This window comes from Cucurbita pepo, chromosome LG01 (genome assembly GCF_002806865.2).
Source record: "Cucurbita pepo subsp. pepo cultivar mu-cu-16 chromosome LG01, ASM280686v2, whole genome shotgun sequence".
Taxonomy (NCBI): domain Eukaryota; kingdom Viridiplantae; phylum Streptophyta; class Magnoliopsida; order Cucurbitales; family Cucurbitaceae; genus Cucurbita; species Cucurbita pepo.
Window position 1 is genome coordinate 4724102 of NC_036638.1, and position 22579 is coordinate 4746680.

A 22579-nucleotide genomic window follows, 5' to 3' on the forward strand; every position below is an offset into this window, starting at 1 on the left:
TATTTTATTGTCGGATCCTTTATTTTATGCAAATTGATAGATCTAAACAGGAAGCTGAAAACAGTAAGCCCCTACTCGAGCTCATCTCGGCAGCCAAGTCTCTATAGTTGCTGTTGGCTTCCACTACCATCTCTTCCTACCATTTGGATGCGACAAAAACCCNTCTCGGCAGCCAAGTCTCTATAGTTGCTGTTGGCTTCCACTACTATCTCTTCCTACCATTTGGATGCGACAAAAACCATATTCTCTTGAATATTCTTCAACATATTCTTTAAAATATTCAACAATATACCACAAGTTTAATAAAAGAGTCATCTACGTCTATTCTTTAACACTTACCAACTGGTCCAACTTTATTCTAGCAATGTAACAACAAGGAAGATAAAAGAGCNAACACTTACCAACTGGTCCAACTTTATTCTAGCAATGTAACAAGGAAGATAAAAGAGTCATCTACCTTATCTCGAGAGATGTCCATTTTACCTGTAGAGATATGCTTCGAATAAGGAGATTCCCTGTTTTAGAGAGATGTCCATTTTACCTTTAGAGATATGCTTCGAATGAGGAGATTCCCTGTTTTGACGGAGAATGGGGGAGAGAGTGGAAAATNTTTACCTGTAGAGATATGCTTCGAATAAGGAGATTCCCTGTTTAGACGGAGAATGTGGGAGAGAGTGGAAAACATTTTTTCCCGTTAGATAAGTGGGACTAGTGATGGAATTATTTATACTTCTCATCCTCATCCCGATCCCTGCCCCGTGTAATATAAATGTATTTTCAACACATTGAAAAATATATATGTGTGTGTTTTGGCTACAAAAACAAATGAAAAATCTCGTAGGAATGGAAAATGAAATAGGTGGCGGAGATAGGGACAAAGAAGGCTTCTCTGTCTCAACCTCGCCTTGTGAACATCTTACTTCCCTCTCCCAATTCTCTCAGACAATACCAAAATGATATGCAATAAAAGTATCCTACCCAACGAAAACAAAATCTATATAACCAACCTTTCCCAACCCATTCTAAGTCTGTTGCGTGTATACACCACCCTCCCTGGTAATGGGGGTTTATCAGATTTCAAGGTGTCCACAACAAATCATATTTGCAATTAAGTAATCTAACTTATGGTGATGACTTAAACATGCCCTTCAATGGAGTTAGCACAATCTTCTGTTGGTAATAAACATTCTTTCTGAATAACTTATTCACTCTAATAACTCTTGACAAGATCAGATTGATTGCATGCTTTTGGTTACCTAAGAACTACTTATTTAAGCTGAACAGTACCCTATGATGACTAAAATAAGAATTTTAGTCTGGCCCTGTCGTAAGTTACAGCATCATTTAGTGCAAATGTTAAAAAAAGGGAGGGAACGATGTTTGAATTTTTCTGAAGTAAACAGAGAAATAAAGGGAATGAACATCTCCTCAAGTGTTTGATTATAAGAACATAGATAATTCAATGTGCAGGCTAAAACAGCTGNACTCTTGACAAGATCAGATTGATTGCATGCTTTTGGTTACCTAGGAACTACTTATTTAAGCTGAACAGTACCCTATGATGGCTGAAAATAATTTCGGAACTAAAAAGTGTAGAAGGTTAATGATTCAAAACAAATAATGTAATACCTTGAAACCTGTTCGAGAATCATCATTGATGGATCCATATGGCCCTCCAATTTCAGTAGCCTACAAAAATTGAATGCAGAAAAATCAAGCACAGTATGCAAATTCAAAGAGAGGAAGAATTTTAGTCTGGCCCTGTCGTAGGTTACAGCATCATTTAGTGCAAATGTTAAAAGGGAGGGAACGATGTTTGGATTTTTCTGAAGTAAACAGAGAAATAAAGGGAATGAACATCTCCAAGAACATAGATAATTCAATGTGCAGGCTAAAACAGCTGAAGCAGTTAAAACCAAAATGTGCTGACAATCTATTAAGAATATTAAATATATCTTTTCTTCTTTATTTTTTTTTGGGTTCAACATGTGCGCCGGAGATTTGTCATGGTTTGTTTGGTGAAGTTAGGTCCCAGGTGGGATAGCCGACATGCAAATAGACAAGGCGGCAACCAAAATTGGTAACAATTTTCGCTTTTCAAGTTGTCTATTCGAACCTATATTCTTCTATATTTACCGCACTAATTGGATCTTTACCCTCCTTTAAATAAGCATATCATCTCATTTAATTCTTCTTGAAATTTTATAGACCATTTTAAGAAAGCACCTTATTTCGTCATCATAATAATTTATTCATAATTCTTCAAGGAAATCANCTATTAAGAATATTAAATATATCTTTTCTTCTTTATTTTTTTTGGGTTCAACATGTGCGGTGGAGATTTGTCATGGTTTGTTTGGTTTAGTTAGGTCCCAAGTGGGATAGCCGACATGCAAATGGACAAGACGACAACCCTCGAGTGACATCCATCTATTCTAATGTATAAAATTATCTTTCTTCCTTCCTTACGTGTATTAAACCAAAACTTGGATATCCTTACGTGTATTAAACCAAAACTTGTATCCAAATTTAACTTTCTTCCGTCCTTTCAGACATAACTATTAAACTTAAAAACTTCAAAAGAGTGTCTTCCTTCCTTACCTACATAACTATCAAACTCAAAAAATCCAAAAGATTATCCTTTATCTAACTTATAGACTAAAAACAATTGAACTTTTCTTTAGCACCCGTTTAGCATAATTGCAATAATTGAGCGTGTGCTTCCTTCCTTTAAAATTTCACAAACCTCTATCTGTGATCTCATATTCCTCGATTGAAACAATTCATCCCTTCCCAATTGACCTTAATTCAAATTCTTTCATACTTCTTATGGCAAATGACATCTTATTCCTTGATTCCAACCATTCTTCGTTTTCCAAATTGTCTATTCGAACATATATTCCTCTATTTACCATACTAAATGGATATTTACCCTCCTTAAATAAGCATATCATCTCATTTAATTCTTCTTAGAATCTTATAAACCGTTTTAAGAAAGCACCTTATTTCGTCGTCATAATAATTTATTCATCATCACGTTGAATTCTTCAAGGAAACCAATAGACTGTTCTAAAAAGTACCTTATANCAATAGACCGTTCTAAAAAATACCTTATTTCATCATTGTAATACTTTATTCACTTGGAATCTCATTTAATTCTTCTTGGAATCTTATAGACCATTTTAAGAAAGCATCTTATTTCGTCATCATAATAATTTATTCATCATCACGTTGAATTCTTCAAGGAAATCAATATACCGTTCTAAAAAGTACCTTATTTCATCATTATAATACTTTATTCACTTGTCCAAATTAAACCTTAATAGACTATACAACCTCAAACGTTATTTTTTATCCAAATTATGGCAAAAAAATCATCCATAAAAAATTGAAGTCCAATCTTAAACTTTAAACCAAAATTCCTGTATCCGAATTTATCTTTCTTCCGTCTTTTCATATAAANCCAAAATTGGTAACAATTTTCGCTTTTCAAGTTGTCTATTCGAACCTATATTCTTCTATATTTACCGCACTAATTGGATCTTTACCCTCCTTTAAATAAGCATATCATCTCATTTAATTCTTCTTGAAATTTTATAGACCATTTTAAGAAAGCACCTTATTTCGTCATCATAATAATTTATTCATAATTCTTCAAGGAAATCAATAGACCGTTCTAAAAAATACCTTATTTCATCATTGTAATACTTTATTCACTTGGAATCTCATTTAATTCTTCTTGGAATCTTATAGACCATTTTAAGAAAGCATCTTATTTCGTCATCATAATAATTTATTCATCATCACGTTGAATTCTTCAAGGAAATCAATATACCGTTCTAAAAAGTACCTTATTTCATCATTATAATACTTTATTCACTTGTCCAAATTAAACCTTAATAGACTATACAACCTCAAACGTTATTTTTTATCCAAATTATGGCAAAAAAATCATCCATAAAAAATTGAAGTTGCTTAAACTTTAAACCAAAATTCTTGTATCCAAACTTATCTTTCTTCCGTCTTTTCATATAAGACCATTGAACTTACAAAAATCAAAAGATTGTCCATTATCAAAAAGTTGGGAGTCCAATCTCATACGTTAACCCAAAATTCTCGTATCTAAATTCAAAAAAATCGAAAAGTCGTTATCTAACTTGCACTTCAAAAGTTGAAGTCCAATCTCACACTTCAAACCATACTTCTTGCATCCAAACTTACCTTTCTACCGTCCTTTCATACATAACCATTATACTAAAAGAATACAAAAGATTATCCATTATCTAGCTTATATCCAAAAACAAAACTTTTCCATAGCACAAATTAAACAAATTCTTTTATTCTAAGGTTTCCTTTCTTTAAAATTTCACAAACCTCTTTTTGTGATTCTTTATTCCTTTATTCCTACCCTTCTTTGCTTTTCAATTGTCCTTGATTCAAATTCTTTCGTACTTATGACATGAAAAACTCATTCCTTGATTCCAACAATTTTTCGTTTTTCAATTGTTTATTCGAACATATAGTCCTCCATTTACCACACCAAATGGATTTTTTTACTTTAAGTAAGGATATCATCTTATTTAGTTCTTCAAGAAAACCCATAGACCGTTCAATGAAGTACCCTATTTTTCATAACACTTTATTCTCTCATCCCGAATAAAACCTTATTAGACAATACTACCTCAATAATTATTTTTGTTGCAAAGAATGAGAAGAAATAATTCAAAACGTTGGGAGCTCAATCTCATACTTCAACCCACAATTCACGTATCCAAACTTATCTTCCTTTCATTCTTTGGATCCCTTAAACCTTTATTGGGCGTCTTAAACTTACCCAAGTATCTTAATCTTACTTGGGCTCTAACAAAATCTCCCCAAAAGTTCATTGTTCTTACCATGCCTTGGATGAGTACTTACTCTTAGTTATGTCCTCCTAAACTTCTTGAGGGTCCTTGGATGGGTTTGTCCTTCTCCGTTAAGTCCTTATAATTTTCCCTCGTGGCCCCTTGTGGCCTTTTGTCCTTAACTTATGCCATGAGGTTATGTACTTATTCCGGCATTTGTTCGTCTTGATTGTCATTGTAACATCCTTTATTGAGATTACAAGTCTTTCTTGGTCATCCTTTTGTTTCCTTATATCTTGGAGCAAATTTCCTTCCTTGTACCCAACAAGCTTTGACATAATCAACCTTGTTCTTTTACGATTGTATCTTCGAGGCTTCTCTTGTTCATTTTTGTACAAGGCTTATCCAAACTTATCCTCCTTCCTTTCTTTGGATCCCTTAAGCCTTTCTTGGGTGTCTTAAACTTACCCAAGTATCTTAATCTTATTTGGGCTCTAACAAAATGTTCCAAAAAGTTCATTGTTCTTATCCTGCCTGGGGGAATACTTAGTCTTAGTAATGTCCTAGTTTCTCAAGGGTCCTTGGATGGGTTTGTCTTTCTTCGTCATGTCCTTATAATTTGCCCCCGTGGCCTCTTGTGGCCTTTTGTCCTTAACTTATGCCTTGAGCTTTGTACTTATTCCGGCATTTGTTCTTCTTGACTTTCTACCATAACATCCTTTGTAGAGATTACAAGTCTTTCTTAGTCATCCTTTTGTTTCCTTATATCTTGGAGCATATTTCTTTCCTTGGAAACAACAAGCTTTGACATAATCAACATTGTTCATTTAAGGTTGTATCTTCGAGGCTTCTTTTGTTCCTTTTTAAACAAGGCTTGTCTAAACTTATCTTACTTCCTTTCTTTGGATCCTTTAAACCTTTCTTGGGCGTCTTAAACTAACCCAAGTATCTTAATCTTACTTGGGCTCTAACAAAATCTTCACAAAAGTTCATTGTTCTTACCATGCCTTGGGGGAGTACGTAATCTTAGTTATGTCCTCCTAAGTTTCTCGAGGGTCCTTGAATGAGTTTGTCCTTCTTCGTCATGTCCTTATTAATTTGATATCCTGGCCCCTTTGGCCTTTTGTCCTTAACTTATGCCTTGAGGTTATGTACTTATTCCGGCACTTGTTCTTTTTCATAGTCATCGTAACATCTTTTGTTGAGATTGCATCTTTTGTTGGTCGTCCTTTTGTTTCCTTATATCTTGGAGCATATTTCCTTCCTTGTACCCAACCAGCTTTGACATAAACAGCCTTTCCTTTTAAGGTTGTATCTTTGAGACTTCTCAGGTTCCTTTTTGTACAAGGCTTATCCAAACTTATCTTCCTTCCTTTCTTTGGATCCCTTAAACCTTTCTTGGGCATCTTAAACTTACCCAAGTATCTTAATCTAACTTGGGATCTAACAAAATCTTCCCAAAAGTTCATTGTTCTTACCATGCCTTTCGGGAGTACTTAGTCTTAGTTATGTCCTCCTAAGTTTCTGGAGGGTCCTTGGATGGGTTTGTCCTTCTTCGTCCAGTCCGCCCCTTGTGGCCTCTTGTCCTTAACTTATGCCTTGAAGTTATGTACTTATTTTGGCATTTATTCTTCTTGACTGTCATTGCAACATCCTTTGTTATGATTACAAGTCTTTCTTGGTCATCCTTTTGTTTCCTTATATCTTAGAGCATATTTCCTTTCGGGTACCCAACAAGCTTTGACATAATCAACCTAGTTCCTTTAAGATGGTATCTTCAAGGCTTCTCTTGTTCCTTTTCGTACTAGGCTTATCCAAACTTATCCAACTTTCTTTCTTTGGATCCCTTAAACCTTTCTTGGGCGCCTTAAACTTACCCAAGTATCTTAATCTTACTGGCGCTCTAACAAAATCTCCACAAAAGCTCATGTTTCTTACCATGCCTTGGGGAGTACTTAGTCTTAGTTATGACATCCTAAGTTTCTTGAGGGTCCTCGGATGGGTTTGTCTTTCTCCATCGTGTCCTTATAATTTGCCCTTGTGTCCCCTTGTAGCCTTTTGGCCTTAACTTATGCCTTGAGGTTATGTACTTATTCAGGCATTTGTTCTTCTTGACTGTCATCCTAACATCCTTTGTTGAGATTACAAGTTTTTCTTGGTCATCCTTTTGTTACCTTATATATTGGAGCATATTTCTTTCTTTGTACCCAACAAGCTTTGACATAATCAACATTGTTCCTTTAAGGTTGTATCTTCGAGGCGTCCCTTGTTCCTTTCTGTACAAGGCTTATCCAAACTTATCCTCCCTCGTTTCGTTGGATCCCTTAAGCCTTTCTTGAGCGTCTTAAACTTACCCAAGTATCTTAATCTTACTGGCCTTTTGTCCTTAACTTATGCCTTGCAAACCCGAGTATCTTAATCCAACTTGAGCTATTACAAATTCTCCCTAAAACTTTCCCGTCTTACCATGACTTGGGGGAGTACTTTGTCTTAGTTATGTCCTTCTAAGTTCCTTGAGGGTTCTTGGATGGGTTTGTCGTTCTCCATCATGTCTATACAATTTACCCTTGTGGCCTTTTGTCCTCAACTAATACCATTCATCCGCCCTTTCATACATAACAATTAAACTAAAAAGTTTGAAAGATTGTCCACTATCAAAATGTTAGGAGCCCAATCTCATACCAAACTTATTGTTCTTCCGTTCTTTGGATCTCTTAAACTTTTCGTGGGCACCTTAAACTTACTCAAGTATCTTAATTCAAGTAGAGATCTAACAAATTCTCCCCAAAAGTTCACCATTCTTACCATGACTAGGGGGAGTACTTAGTCTTAGTTATGTCCTTCTAAGTTCCTTGAAAGTCCTTGGATGGGTTTGTCCTTCTCCATCATGTCCTATCAATTTGCAATTGTGGCCTTTTGTCCTCAACTAATACCATTCATAGTCCTTGCATACATAACAATTAAACTAAAAAAATATTCGATAGATTGTCTATTATCAAAATGTTGGGAGCCCAATATCATACTTTAACCCACAATTCTCATATCCAAACTTATTTTTCTTCCTTACTTTGGATCTCTTAAACCTTTCTTGGGCACCTTAAATTTACCCGAGTATCTTAATCCAACTTGATCTCTTACAAATTCTCCCCAAAAGTTCACCGTTTTTACCACGACTTAGGGGAGTACTTGGTCTTAGTTATGTCCTTCTAAGTTCTTTGAGGGTCCTTGGATGGGTTTGTCCTTCTCCATCGTGTCCTTATAATTTTCCCTTGTGGCCTTTTGTCCTCAACTAATACCATTCATACATAAGAATTAAACAAAAAAATGTTCGAAAGGTTGTCCAATATCAAAATGTTGGGAGCTCTCTCATACCAAACTTATTTTCTTCCTTTCTTTGGATCTCTTCAACCTTTCTTGAGCACCTTAAATTTACCGAGTATCTTAATCCAACTTGAACTCTTACAAGTTCTCTCCAAAAGTTCACCATTCTTACCACAACTTTGGAGAGTACTTAGTCTTCTTAGTTATGCCCTTCTAAGTTCCTTGAAGGTCCTTGGATGGGTTTGTACTTCTCCATCGTGTCCTTATAATTTGCCCTTGTGGCCTTTTGTCCTCAACTAATACCATTCATCCGTCTTTTCATACATAACAATTAAAGTCAAAAGAAAATTTATAGATTGTCCATTATCAAAATGTTGGGAGCTCAATCTCATACTTTAACCCACAATTCTCGTATCCAAACTTATTTTTCTTCCTTTCTTTGGATCTCTTAAACTTTTCTTGTGCTTCTTAAACTTACTCAAGTATCTTAATCCAACTTGAGCTCTTACAAATTCTCCCCAAAAGTAAACCGTTTTTACCATGACTTGGAGGAGTACTTGGTCTTAGTTATGTCCTAAGTTCCTTGAGGGTCCTTGGATGGGTTTGTCCTTCTCCATCATGTCCATCATGGATCTCTTAAACCTTTCTTGGGCACCTTAAACTTATTCGAGTATCTTAATCCAACTTCAGCTCTTACAAATTCTCCTCAAAAGTTCACACTCTTACCATGACTCAGGGGAGTACATGGTCTTAGTTATGTCCTTCTAAGTTCCTTGAGGGTCCTTGGTTGGGTTTGTCCATCTCCGTCGTATACTTATAATTTGCCCTTGTGGCCTTTAGTCCTCAACTAATACCATTCATATGTCCTTTCATACCTTAACAATTAAACTAAAATAATTCGAAAGATGGTCCATTACCAAAATGTTGGGAGCCCAATCTCATACCTTAACCCACAATTCTCGTATCCAAACTTATTTTCTTCATTTCTTTCTATCTCTTAAACCTTTCGTGTGCTTCTTAAACTTACTCGAGTATCTTAATTCAACTTGAGCTCTTACAAACTTCCCCAAAAGTTCACCGTTTTTACCATGACTTGGGGGAGTATTTAGTCTTAGTTATGTCCTTTTAAGTTACTTGAGGGTCCTTGCATGAGTTTATCATTCTCCATCATGTCCTTACAATTTGTCCTTGTGGCCTTTTGTTCTCAACTAATACCATTTGTTCGTCCTTTCATACATAACAATTAAACTAAAAAAGGTTCGAAATAGTGTCCATTATCAAAATGTTGAGAGCTCAATCTTATACCAAACTTATTTTTCTTCCTTTCTTTGGATCTCTTAAACCTTTCTTGGGCACCTTAAACTTATTCGAGTATCTTAATTCAACATGAACTCTTATCAACTCTCCCCATAAGTTCACCACTCGTACCATGACTAAGGGGAGTACATGGTCTTAGTTATGTCCATAAAAGTTACTTGAGGGTCCTTGGATGGGTTTGTCCTGCTCCATCATGTCCTTATAATTTGCCCTTGTGGCCTTTTGTCCTCAACTAATACCATTCATCTGTCTTTTCATCCCTAACAATTAAACTAAAAAAATTTCATAAAAAATTTAATAGATTGTCCATTATCAAATTGTTGAGAGCCCAATTTCATACTTTAACCCACCATTCTCGTATCCAAACTTATTTTTCTTCCTTTCTTTGGATCTCTTAAACCTTTCTTGAGCAAACTTACCCGAGTATCTTAATCCAACTTGAGCTCTTACAGATTCTCCCCAAAAGTTACCCTTTATTACCATGACTTGGGGGAGTACTCGGTCTTAGTTATGTTCTTCTAAGTTCCTTGAAGGTCCTTGGATGGGTTTGTCTTTCTCCATCATGTCCTTATAATTTGCCCTTGTGGCCTTTTGTCCTCAACTAATACCATTCATAAGTCATTTCATACATAACAATTAAATTAAAAAAATTCGATAAAAAATTTAATAGATTGTCCATTATCAAATTGTTGAGAGCCCAATTTCGTACTTTAACCCACCATTCTCATATCCAAACTTATTTTTCTTCCTTTCTTTGGATCTCTTAAACCTTTCTTGGGCACCTTAAACTTATTCGAGTATCTTAATCCAACTTGAGCTCTTACAAATTCTCCCCAAAAGTTCACTTTCTTACCGTGACTCGGGGGAGTACTTGGTCTTAGTTATGTCCTTCTAAGTTCCTTGAGGTCATTGGATGGGTTTGTCTTTCTCCATCATGTCCTTATAATTTGCCCTTGTGGCCTTTTGTCCTCAACTAATACCATTCATCCGTCCTTTCATACATAACAATTAAACTAAAAAAATTCGAAAGATTGTCCATTACCAATATGTTGGGAGCCAAATCTCATACTTCAACCCACCATTCTCGTATCCAAATTTATTTTTCTTCCTTTCTTTGGATCTCTTAAACCTTTCTTGGGCACCTTAAACTTACCCGAGTATCTTAATCCAACTTGAGCTCTTACAAATTCTCAAAAAAGTACACCGTTCTTACCATGACTCGGGGGAGTACTTGGCCTTAGTTATGTCCGTCTAAGTTACTTAAGGGTACTTGGATGGGTTTGTCTTTCTCCATCATGTCCTTATAATTTGCCCTTGTGGCCTTTTGTCCTCAACTAATACCATTCAACCGTCTTTTCATACATAACAATTAAACTAAAAAAATTTGATAGATGGTCCATTATCAAAATGTTGAGAGCCCAATTTCATACTTTAACCCACCATTCTCGTATCCAAACTTATTTTTCTTCCTTTCTTTGGATCTCTTAAACCTTTCTTGGCCACCGTAAACTTACCCAAGTATCTTAATCCAACTTGAGCTCTTAAAAATTCCCCCCAAACGTTCACCGTTCTTACCATGACTTCGAAAAGTACATGGTCTTAGTTATGTCCATAAAAGTTACTTGAGGGTCCTTGGATGGGTTTGTCCTTCTCCATCATGTCCTTATAACTTGCCCTTGTGGCCTTTTGTCCACAACTAATACCATTCATACATAACAATTAAACTAAAAAAAATTCGAAAGATTGTCCATTATCAAAACGTTGGGAGCTCAATCTCATACATAAACCCACAATTCTCGTATCCAAATTTATTTTTCTTCATTCTTTTGGATCTCTTAAACCTTTCTTGGGCACCTTAAAGTTACCCGAGTATCTTAATCCAACTTGAACTCTTACTAATTCTCCCAAAAAGTTCACCATTATTTTCATGACTTGGGGGAGTACTTGGTCTTAGTTATGTCCTTCTAAGTTCCTTGAGGGTCCTTGGATGGATTTGTCCTTCTCTATAATGTCCAATTTGCCCTTGTGGCCTTTTGTTCTCAACTAATAGCATTCATCCGTCCTTTCATACATAACAATTAAACTAAAAAAAATTCGAAACATTGTCCATTATCAAAATGTTGAGAGACCAATCTCATACCAAATTCATTTTTCATCCTTTCTTCGGATCTCTTAAACCTTTCTTGAGTACCTGAAACTTACTCGACTATCTTAATCCAACTTGATCTTCTTACAAATTCTCCCAAAAGTACACCGTTCTTAGCATGAGTCGGGGGACTACTTGGTATTTGTAATGTCCTTCTAAATTACTTGAGGATACTTGGATGGGTTTGTCCTTCTCCATCGTGTCCTTATAATTTGCCCTTTTAGCCTTTTGTCCTCAAGTAATACCATTCATACATCTTTTCATACATAACAATTAAACTAAAAAATTTTTGATAGATTGTCCGTTATCAAAATGTTGAAAGCCCAATCTCATACTTCAACCCACAATTCTCGTATCCAAACTTATTTTTCTTCCTTTCTTTGGATCTCTTAAACCTTTCTTGGACACCTTAACCTTATTCGAGTATCTAAATCAGACTTGAACTCTTACAAATTCTCCTCAAAAGTTAACCGTTCTTACCATGACACGGGGGAGTACTTGGTCTTAGTTCTGTCCTTTTAAGTTCCTTGAGGGTCCTTGGATGGGTTTGTCCTTCTCCATCATTTCCTAATCATTTGCCCTTGTGGCCTTTTGTCCGCAACTAATACCATTCATCCGCCCTTTCATACATAACAATTAAACTGAAAAAAGTTCGAAATAGTGTCCATTATCAAAATGTTGATAGCTCAATCTTATACCAAACTTATTTTTCTTCCTTTCTTTGGATCTCTTAAACCTTTCTTGGACACCTTAACCTTATTCGAGTATCTAAATCAGACTTGAACTCTTACAAATTCTCCTCAAAAGTTAACCGTTCTTACCATGACACGGGGGAGTACTTGGTCTTAGTTCTGTCCTTTTAAGTTCCTTGAGGGTCCTTGGATGGGTTTGTCCTTCTCCATTATGTCCTTATAATTTGCCCTTGTGGCCTTTTGTCCTCAACTAATACCATTCATTCGTCTTTTCATACATAACAATTAAACTAAAAAAAAAATTATAGATTCTCCGTTATCTAATTGTTGGGAAATCAATCTCAATAGTGTCCATTATCAAACTGTTGAGAGACCAATCTCATACCAAACTTATTTTTCTTCCTTTCTTTGGATCTCTTAAACCTTTCTTGGGCACCTTCAACTTATTCGAGAATCTTTATCCACTTTGAGCTCTTACAAACACTCCCCAAAAGCTCACGGTTCTTACCATGACTCGTNAATTTGCCCTTGTGGCCTTTTGTCCTCAACTAATACCATTCATTCGTCTTTTCATACATAACAATTAAACTAAAAAAAAAATTATAGATTCTCCGTTATCTAATTGTTGGGAAATCAATCTCAATAGTGTCCATTATCAAACTGTTGAGAGACCAATCTCATACCAAACTTATTTTTCTTCCTTTCTTTGGATCTCTTAAACCTTTCTTGGGCACCTTAAACTTATTCGAGTATCTTAATCCAACTTGACCTCATACAAATTCTCCCCAAAAGTTCACCGGTCTTACCTCGGTGGAGTACTTGGCCTGAGTTTTGTCCTTATAAGTTACTTGAGGGCCCTTGGATGGGTTTGTCCTAAACCATCATTTCCTTATAATTTAACCTTGTAGCCTTTTTGTCCTCAACTAATACCATTCAACCGGACTTTCATACATAACAATTAAACTAAAATAAATTCGATAGATTGTCCATTATCAAAACGTTGGGAGCCCAATCTCATACTTTAACCCACAATTCTCGTATCCAAACTTATTTTTCTTCCTTTCTAGATCTCTTAAACCTTTCTTGTGCTTCTTAAGCTTACTCGAGTATAACAAAACAACTTGAGCTCTTACAAATTCTCCCCAAAAGTTCACCCTTTTTACCATGACTTGGGGGAGTACTTGGTCTTAGTTATGTCCTTATAAGTTACTTGAGAGTCCTTGGACGGGTTTATCCTTCTCCATCATGTCCTTACAATTTGCCCTTGTGGCCTTTTGTCCTCAACTAATACCATTCGAACGTCCTTTCCCACATAACAATTAAACTAAAAAAAGCTCGAAATGGTGTCCATTATCAAAATGTTGAGAGCTCAATCTTATACCAAACTTATTTTCCTTCCTTTCTTGGGATCTCTTAAACCTTTGTTAGGCACCGCAAACTTACTCGAGTATAATAATCCAACTTAAGCTCTTACAAACTCTCCTAAAAAAAGTTCACCGTTTTTACCATAAATTAGGAGAGTACTTGGTCTTAGTTATGTCCTTCTAAGTTCCTTGAGGGTCCTTGGATGGGTTTGTCCTTCTCCATCATTTCCTAATCATTTGCCCTTGTGGCCTTTTGTCCGCAACTAATACCATTCATCCGCCCTTTCATACATAACAATTAAACTGAAAAAAGTTCGAAATAGTGTCCATTATCAAAATGTTGATAGCTCAATCTTATACCAAACCTGTTTTTCTTCCTTTCTTTGGATCTCTTAAACCTTTCTTGGGCACCTTCAACTTATTCGAGAATCTTTATCCACTTTGAGCTCTTACAAACACTCCCCAAAAGCTCACGGTTCTTACCATGACTCGTGGGAGTACTTAGTCTTAGTTATGTCCTTCTAAGTTCCTTGAGGGTCCTTGGATGAGTTTGTCCTTCTCCATCATGTCCTTATAATTTGCCCTTGTGGCCTTTTGTCCTCAACTAATACCATTCATCCGCCCTTTCATACATAACAATTGAACTAAAATAAATTTGATAGATTGTCCATTATCAAAACGTTGGGAGCCCAATCTCATACTTTAACCCACAATTCTCGTATCCAAACTTCTTTTTCTTCCTTTCTTTGGATCACTTAAACCTTTCTTATGATTCTTAAACTTACTCGAGTATAATAATCCAACTTGAGCTCTTACAAATTCTCCCCAAAAGTTCACCCTTTTTACCATGACTTGGGGGAGTACTTGGTCTTAGTTATGTCCTTATAAGTTACTTGAGAGTCCTTGGACGGGTTTATCCTTCTCCATCATGTCCTTACAATTTTCCCTTGTGGCCTTTTGTCCTCAACTAATACCATTCGAACGTCCTTTCCTACATAACAATTAAACTAAAAAAAGCTCGAAATGGTGTCCATTATCAAAATGTTGAGAGCTCAATCTTATACAAAACTTATTTTTCTTCATTTCTTTGGATCTCTTAAACCTTTGTTGGGCACCTCAAACTTACCTCAAACTTACTCGAGTATAATAATCCAACTTGAGCTCTTACAAACTCTCCCCAAAAAGTTCACCGTTTTTACCATGAATTGGGGGAGTACATGGTCTTAGTTATGTCCTTATAAGTTACTTGAGGGTCCTTGGATGGGTTTGTCCTTATCCATCATTTCCTTATAATTTGCCCTGGTGGCCTTATTGTCCTCAACTAATACCATTCATCCGTCCTTTCATACATAACAATTAAACTAAAAATAAAATCGATAGATTATCCATTATCAAAATGTTGGGAGCCCAATCTCATACTTTTTAACCCACAATTCTCGTATCCAAACTTATTTTTCTTCCTTTCTTTGGATCTCTTAAACCTTTCTTGTGCTTCTTAAACTTACTCGAGTATAATAATCCAACTTGAGCTCTTACAAATTCTCCCCAAAAGTTCACCCTTTTTACCATGACTTGGGGAGTACTTGGTCTTAGTTATGTCCATATATGTTACTTGAGGGTCCTTGGATGGGTTTATCTATCCTTCTCCATCATGTCATTACAATTTGCCCTTGTGGCCTTTTGTCCTCTAATATCATTCGTCTGTCCTCTCATACATAACAATTAAACTAAAAAAGGTTCGACATAGTGTCCATTATCAAAATGTTGATTGCTCAATCTTATAACAAACTTATTTTTCTTCCTTTCTTTGGATCTCTTAAACCTTTGTTGGGCACCTCAAACTTACTCAAGTATAATAAATAATCCAACTTTTGCTCTCACAAACTTTCCCCAAAAAAAGTTCACCGTTTTTACCCTGATTTGGGAGTACATGGTCTTAGTTATGTCCTTAAAAGTTACTTAAGGGTTCTTGGATGGGTTTGTCCTTCTCCATCATGTCCTTATAATTTGCCCTTGTGGCCTTTTGCCCTCAACTAATACCATTCATCCGTCCTTTCATACATAACAATTAAACTAAAATAAATTCGATAGATTGTCCATTATCAAAACGTCGTATCCAAATTTATTTTTCATCCTATCTTTGGATCTCTTAAACCTTTCTTATGATTCTTAAACTTACTCGAGTATAATAATCCAACTTGAGCTCTTACAAATTCTCCACAAAAGTTCACCGTTTTTACCATGACTTGGGGGAGTACTTGGTCTTAGTTATGTCCTTATAAGTTAACTTGAGGGTCCTTGGATAGGTTTATCCTTCTCCATCATGTCCTTACAATTTGCCCTTGTGGCCTTTTGTCCTCAACTAATACCATTCGAACGTCCTTTCCTACATAACAATTAAACTAAAAAAAGCTCGAAATGGTGTCCATTATCAAAATGTTGAGAGCTCAATCTTATACAAAACTTACTTCCTTTCTTTGGATCGTTTAAACCTTTTCTGGGCACCTTAAACTTATTCGAGTATCTTAATCCAACTTGAGCTCTTACGAACTCTCCCCAAAAGCTCACAGTTCTTACCATGACTCGGGGGAGTACTTAGTCTTAGTTATGTCCTTCTAAGTTCCTTGAGGATCCTTGGATGGGTTTGTCCTTCTCCATCATGTCCTTATAATTTGCCCTTTTGGCATTTTGTCCTCAACTAATACCATTCATCTATTGTTTCATACATAACAATTGAACTAAAAAAAATTCAATAGATGGTCCATTATCAAAACGTTGGGAGCCCAATCTCATACTTTAATCCACCATTCTCGTATCCAAACTTATTTTTGGTCGTTTCTTTGGATCTCTTAAACCTTTCTTGTCCTTCATAAACTTACTCGAGTAGAATAATCCAGTTCACCATTTTTACCATGACTTGGGGGAGTACTTGGTCTTAGTTATGTCCTTATAAGTTAACTTGAGGGTCCTTGGATAGGTTTATCCTTCTCCATCATGTCCTTACAATTTGCCCTTGTGGCCTTTTGTCCTCAACTAATACCATTCGAACGTCCTTTCCTACATAACAATTAAACTAAAAAAAGCTCGAAATGGTGTCCATTATCAAAATGTTGAGAGCTCAATCTTATACAAAACTTACTTCCTTTCTTTGGATCGTTTAAACCTTTTCTGGGCACCTTAAACTTATTCGAGTATCTTAATCCAACTTGAGCTCTTACGAACTCTCCCCAAAAGCTCACAGTTCTTACCATGACTCGGGGGAGTACTTAGTCTTAGTTATGTCCTTCTAAGTTCCTTGAGGATCCTTGGATGGGTTTGTCCTTCTCCATCATGTCCTTATAATTTGCCCTTTTGGCATTTTGTCCTCAACTAATACCATTCATCTATTGTTTCATACATAACAATTGAACTAAAAAAAATTCAATAGATGGTCCATTATCAAAACGTTGGGAGCCCAATCTCATACTTTAATCCACCATTCTCGTATCCAAACTTATTTTTGGTCGTTTCTTTGGATCTCTTAAACCTTTCTTGTCCTTCATAAACTTACTCGAGTAGAATAATCCAGTTCACCATTTTTACCATGAATTGGGGGAGTACTTGGTCTTAGTTATTTCCTTATAAGTTACTTATAAGTTACTTGAGGGTCCTTGGATGGGTTTGTCCTTCTCCATCATGTCCTTATAGGGCCTTTTGTCCTCAACTAATACCATTCATCCGCCCTTTCATACATAACAATTGAACTAAAATAAATTTGNCATACTTTAACCCACAATTCTCGTATCCAAACTTATTTTTCTTCCTTTCTTTGGATCTCTTAAACCTTTCTTGTGCTTCTTAAACTTACTCGAGTATAATAATCCAACTTGAGCTCTTACAAATTCTCCCCAAAAGTTCACCCTTTTTACCATGACTTGGGGGAGTACTTGGTCTTAGTTATGTCCTTATAATGAGGATCCTTGGTTGGGTTTGTCCTTCTCCATTATGTCCTTATAATTTGCCCTTGTGGCCTTTTGTCCTCAATTAATACCCTTCTCATCCATCCTATCATACATAACAATTAAACTAAAAAATAATCGATAGATTGTCCATTATCAAAACGTTGGGAACCCAATCTCATACTTTAACCCACAATTCTCGTATCCAAACTTATTTTCCTTCCTTTCTTTGGATCTCTTAAACCTTTCTTGTGCTTCTTAAACTTACTCGAGTATAATAATCCAACTTGAGCTCTTACAAATTCTCCCCAAAAGTTCATCGTTCTTTCCATGACTTGGGGAGTACTTGGTCTTAGTTATGTCCTTCTAAGTTCCTTGAGGGTCCTTGGATGAGCTTGTTCAGGGCCTTTTGTCCTCAACTAATGCCATGAGGTCATCTACTTATTACGACATTCCTTCTTCTCAATAGTCTTCTTAACATGATTTATAGAGATTACATGTTTTTCTTGGTCATCCTTGTGTTTCCTTCTCTCTTGGACCATATTTTCTTCCTTGTGCCCAACTAACTTTGACATAATCAACTGTTCCTTTTTGTACCAGTCTTATTGGTGGGTTCTCTTATGGTTCCTTAACCCTCGTAACTACACTTGGCCTTGTAAAGACTGTTTCTGACGGTCTATAGTCTTAGTTCTTCCACCTTGGTGCAACAACCCTAAAGTTAACCTAGCTCCCAAAATCCTTAGGCATTCTTATCTGAAAGTCTTGAAAGTATTCATACATGGTCATGGCGGAGCGTCTCTCGAGCGGGGCCATAGAGAACATTTACTTTGATACCACTCTGTCACGACCAAAATTTCAAAGTCGCGACTATGTAAAAATTTGGAAAGACAAAAAGTAAAAAAATTCGCGTTTAAAACAAAAACATAAAATACATTTTCTTCAAAATAAATTTTATGAGTTTAAATACATTGGGCCCAATAAACAAAACAACTTAAAACATTCAAGAGTTGAAAACTCGATGTGGTTCTCTATGGCACCTGCTCTAGGACCGCTTCTATCCTTGATCAACTCCTTCTGGTCACATGTGATAAACATGCAAGAACTAGAATGAGTACAAAGACTCAATAAATAGCCTACTTGACAGCTACTAATCGTGTCTTTGGTAGATGTTAGGGTACCATACTCATTTCTTGTCATGTTTTTATTCTGGTTCGAAAAACTTAGGTCCTTAGGATTTATTCTTTGGTTCTTAGTTCTGTTATTCTAGTGTTTCCCTTGTTTTCACAAACCTCTTTTTCTGATCCTTACTCCTTGATTCCTACACAATTCTTTGCTTTCCAATTGTCTATTCAAACATGCCGTCCTCCATTTACCACACACTAGTGGATTTTTTCCACTTTGAGTAGAGATATCTTTCTCCACTTTGAGTAAAGATATCAACTAGATCTATCTCTCCTATGGTCTTGCCCAATCTACGGGTTGTAGTTCCATGGTGAAAGAGCTTATTTTTCATCGTTTTTCGGATATTGAAAGGGATTTTCTTTGGTTGAAAGAAACATTACGATTCTTGAAGGGATGGGAAAAGCTTGGGGTGAGGTGTAGCCTTATTTGATCATACCTTTGTATACGAGGGCATGTGCAATTTTTTGTAATTACCCTTTTAGTCTTATTTTGTTTGATTGGAGCATCTTTTAGGTAAATTGGGCTTTTCTTTTTTCTTTAACATTCATTACATTTATTGTAGTTTAATCATTTACTCTTTAAACAAAAACACAAGGAACATAAAAAAAAAATAATAATAAGAAGAAGAAGAAAGAGATAATAAAAGTTAAATATAGGAACCTAACCTTATCGGGACCACAACATTGCTAAAGATGTAATTTCGGTAAGAACTAAGCCGCATATATGGTAGTTCATGACGTCAAATAGAAAATTTCTTACGTGATTTGAGTGTTTAAAGTAGCAACCGGAGTTGGATTCCTCGTCGAATGACCTCAACTTTATTATCTCTATCTATGCCCTCCATTTTCCATCTGAAATTTTCATAACATAGTTACTCACCAAAATCTTTTGCATTTGCAAAGGAACTATGAGTAATAGAAAGTGAACATAACCATTTTGTGTTAAAATTTGACCCAAAAGTAGAACTAATTCTAGTTTGTCAAAATTGTGTGAATAGAATATAATTTTAAATAATATTTACAAGATCCAAATTTGGTAGGCTAATCCATAGCTTTCGTGCTCGGGTTAAATAAGCACCAAATATCAACTTTGAAAATTTGTGTTTTATTGCATATGCATAAAATAGTCCAACATGGTTTATCATGAATAATTTTGTAGTGTGATTCAATTGCCAAATCCCTTTCAAACATTTTTGCACCTTGTCAGGGGACTTGCAGCCATATAATAATTTCTAATGAAGCAAGCTTGTAAGACACAAAATCTTCTTAAGCAACCACATCAGAAGCTTACATCTTTTTTAGACCCTGCCTTTTCCTCTTCAGCAGACCAAAGGCTTTCTTAGACCCTGCCTTTTCCTCTTCAGCTGACCAAATTCTTTCTTCTACCTGTAAAAGAAAATGTCAGTTGTAACTCGTAAACTTATTAGAAAATAGAACAACATTTGTCCTTCATTTTGCAGGGTTAATTCACCCAAGTGTATACATGATGTTAGTCATGATTGTTTGTGGGAGTTTGTTAAAGGGTAATAATATTAAGGCTGCTTCGTAGAAGCGNTTTTTTTTTTTTTTTTTTTTTTTTTTTTTTTTTTTTGCTAAATTGTAGCTCAGTTGAGCATAGAGGAGAGGTGGAAGCTCTCGAAACTCCCTTTGCACTGATAAAATAGTAAATATATAGTTCAAGTTATATCAAAAACAAACTAACAAATTTCGAGTGTGGCAAAAGCTTGTTTTATACCGAAAGGATTGTTGGACGAGCTAGAAACTGAAAGAGCTCTTTTTCATCTTTAAAATGGTAGAAGACTAGAAGAGTTGTTCTTGGTTTTCAATATTCAGTGGGTTTTCTACAATGTTATCAAGGACAACATTTCTCAAGTACTTATTGAACCCTCTTTGAATTCAAAGGCCAATTGACCATGGATTAATGCAGTATACGAGCACCCAACCATACCCTCTAGTTAATTTCATCAATTTAATAAAAGTTTAGTAAAAACAATGGCTTACCGTATTGTGTGGTGATATTTCATGCACCCTAACTGTTTGCAACAAACTTTACATGAATCGTACCGTCCTGCATGATATAATCAATTAAAAAAATAATTATGTATTGATCTTCAATACAAATAAATCATTAAGTTAGACAAATAAATGGTTAAAGTACCTTCTATTTCAACAAACTGATTGTTATCCAGGCAGTGTATATCTCTATATCGTTTATCGTCATGACCTAGAGGTTAATAAGAGCAAATTTAGAACCAAAAGATTCATTCTCAAAAACTCCAGCAGTTGAAAAGCAAAATTATTCAACCCAACGAACTTGATCGATCATAAAATATAACTAGTTTGAAAATCCCACCGACCTCAGTGACAGGACGAACTGCTTTTCTTTTGCCCAAGTAATCACTTCATCGAGAGCAACTGCTTCGTTCTTCCGCTCTCCGTTATCGGCACGAATCTCAATGACATAAGAGTTCGTCGTCTTCCTCTCTTCTGCCAACACATAAATTTGAATATCAGGTTTGTCCCCTGGCTCCTCACATAGAGAAGAGATAGAAGATGACGGAGAATGAAACGAGAAGTCCAAGATAATAATCACGTTACCATGGGAGCAATGAACCTACTAAAAACGCCCTAATCCTCCGTAATCGAAGCCACGAAAAATACAAAATGTGTCGATAACAGGCAGAAACAAGAAAAGAAAGAACAATCCTTCGATTAACCTCTGAAGTTCTCCAGTGAACCCCTAAATCGGAAAAGCCTCTGAAGTTTTCCAATAAACCCATCATCCTCCGTAATCGAAGCCACGAAAAATACAAAAGGTGTCGATCACAAGCAGAAACAAGAAAAGAAAGAACAATCCTTTGATTAACCTCTGAAGTTCTCCAGTGAACCCCTAGATCGGAAAAACCTCTGAGAAGTTTTCAAATAAACCCATAAATCGGAATAGCCGGCTGTGCCCTCAAAATTTCAAACCCAGAACAGAATTGGCAAGACCAAAGTACCCATAAAACTAAGAGACTGAAATAAGGTTACTTCACCTCTATTTTTCACCACCGAGACGATGCGAGAAACTCCTTTCGCTTGTGCTCTCTCTACTCCTTTCGCTTGTGCTCTCTCTTCCTCCGATTGCCTGGTAGACCTAGCGTTTGGTTTCGGCAACGAACACTCAAAAGGGAAGAGGCCATTGATGGATTACTCGGATACTAGTGTGAGAGTGTGCTGAAGAAGAGAATGCGAGTGCGGGGGGATATATATAACGAACACTCTACTCCTTTCGCTTGTGCTCTCTCTTCCTCCGATTGCCTGGTAGACCTAGCGTTTGGTTTCGGCAACGAACACTCAAAAGGGAAGAGGCCATTGATGGATTACTCGGATACTAGTGTGAGAGTGTGCTGAAGAAGAGAATGCGAGTGCGGGGGGATATATATAACGAACACTCTACTCCTTTCGCTTGTGCTCTCTCTTCCTCCGATTGCCTGGTAGACCTAGCTTTTGGTTTCCGCAACGAACACTCAAAAGGGAAGAGGCCGTTGATGGAACACTCGGATACTAGTGTGAGAGTGTGCTGAAGAAGAGAATGCGAGTGCGGGGGGATATATATAACGAGTGTGAATGCGCGGAGGCCGGGCAACGGCTCTGAAGACCGCTTGACGCCAGCTAAGGGCGGGTAACGGCTCTGAAGACCGTTTGACTTTGACCGTGGAAAACTCTCGACGATGCAAAGGTTGAAGTTGAAGGTTATATTTCCGAACTCACAAAACCCTTTTTATTTTCATTTT

General features: G+C 36.2%; 1 long non-coding RNA gene across 1 annotated transcript; it reads right to left on the reverse strand.

The window, feature by feature from the left end:
* Positions 1-392: 392 nt before the first annotated feature.
* Positions 393-22521, reverse strand: LOC111809437. Its single transcript, XR_002817229.1, has 8 exons — positions 21839-22521; positions 21161-21290; positions 20962-21027; positions 20805-20871; positions 20095-20189; positions 19564-19655; positions 1630-1689; positions 393-573 (listed from the first exon to the last, which is right to left on the reverse strand). It is a non-coding gene; the product is annotated as an uncharacterized LOC111809437 (long non-coding RNA).
* Positions 22522-22579: the final 58 nt, after the last annotated feature.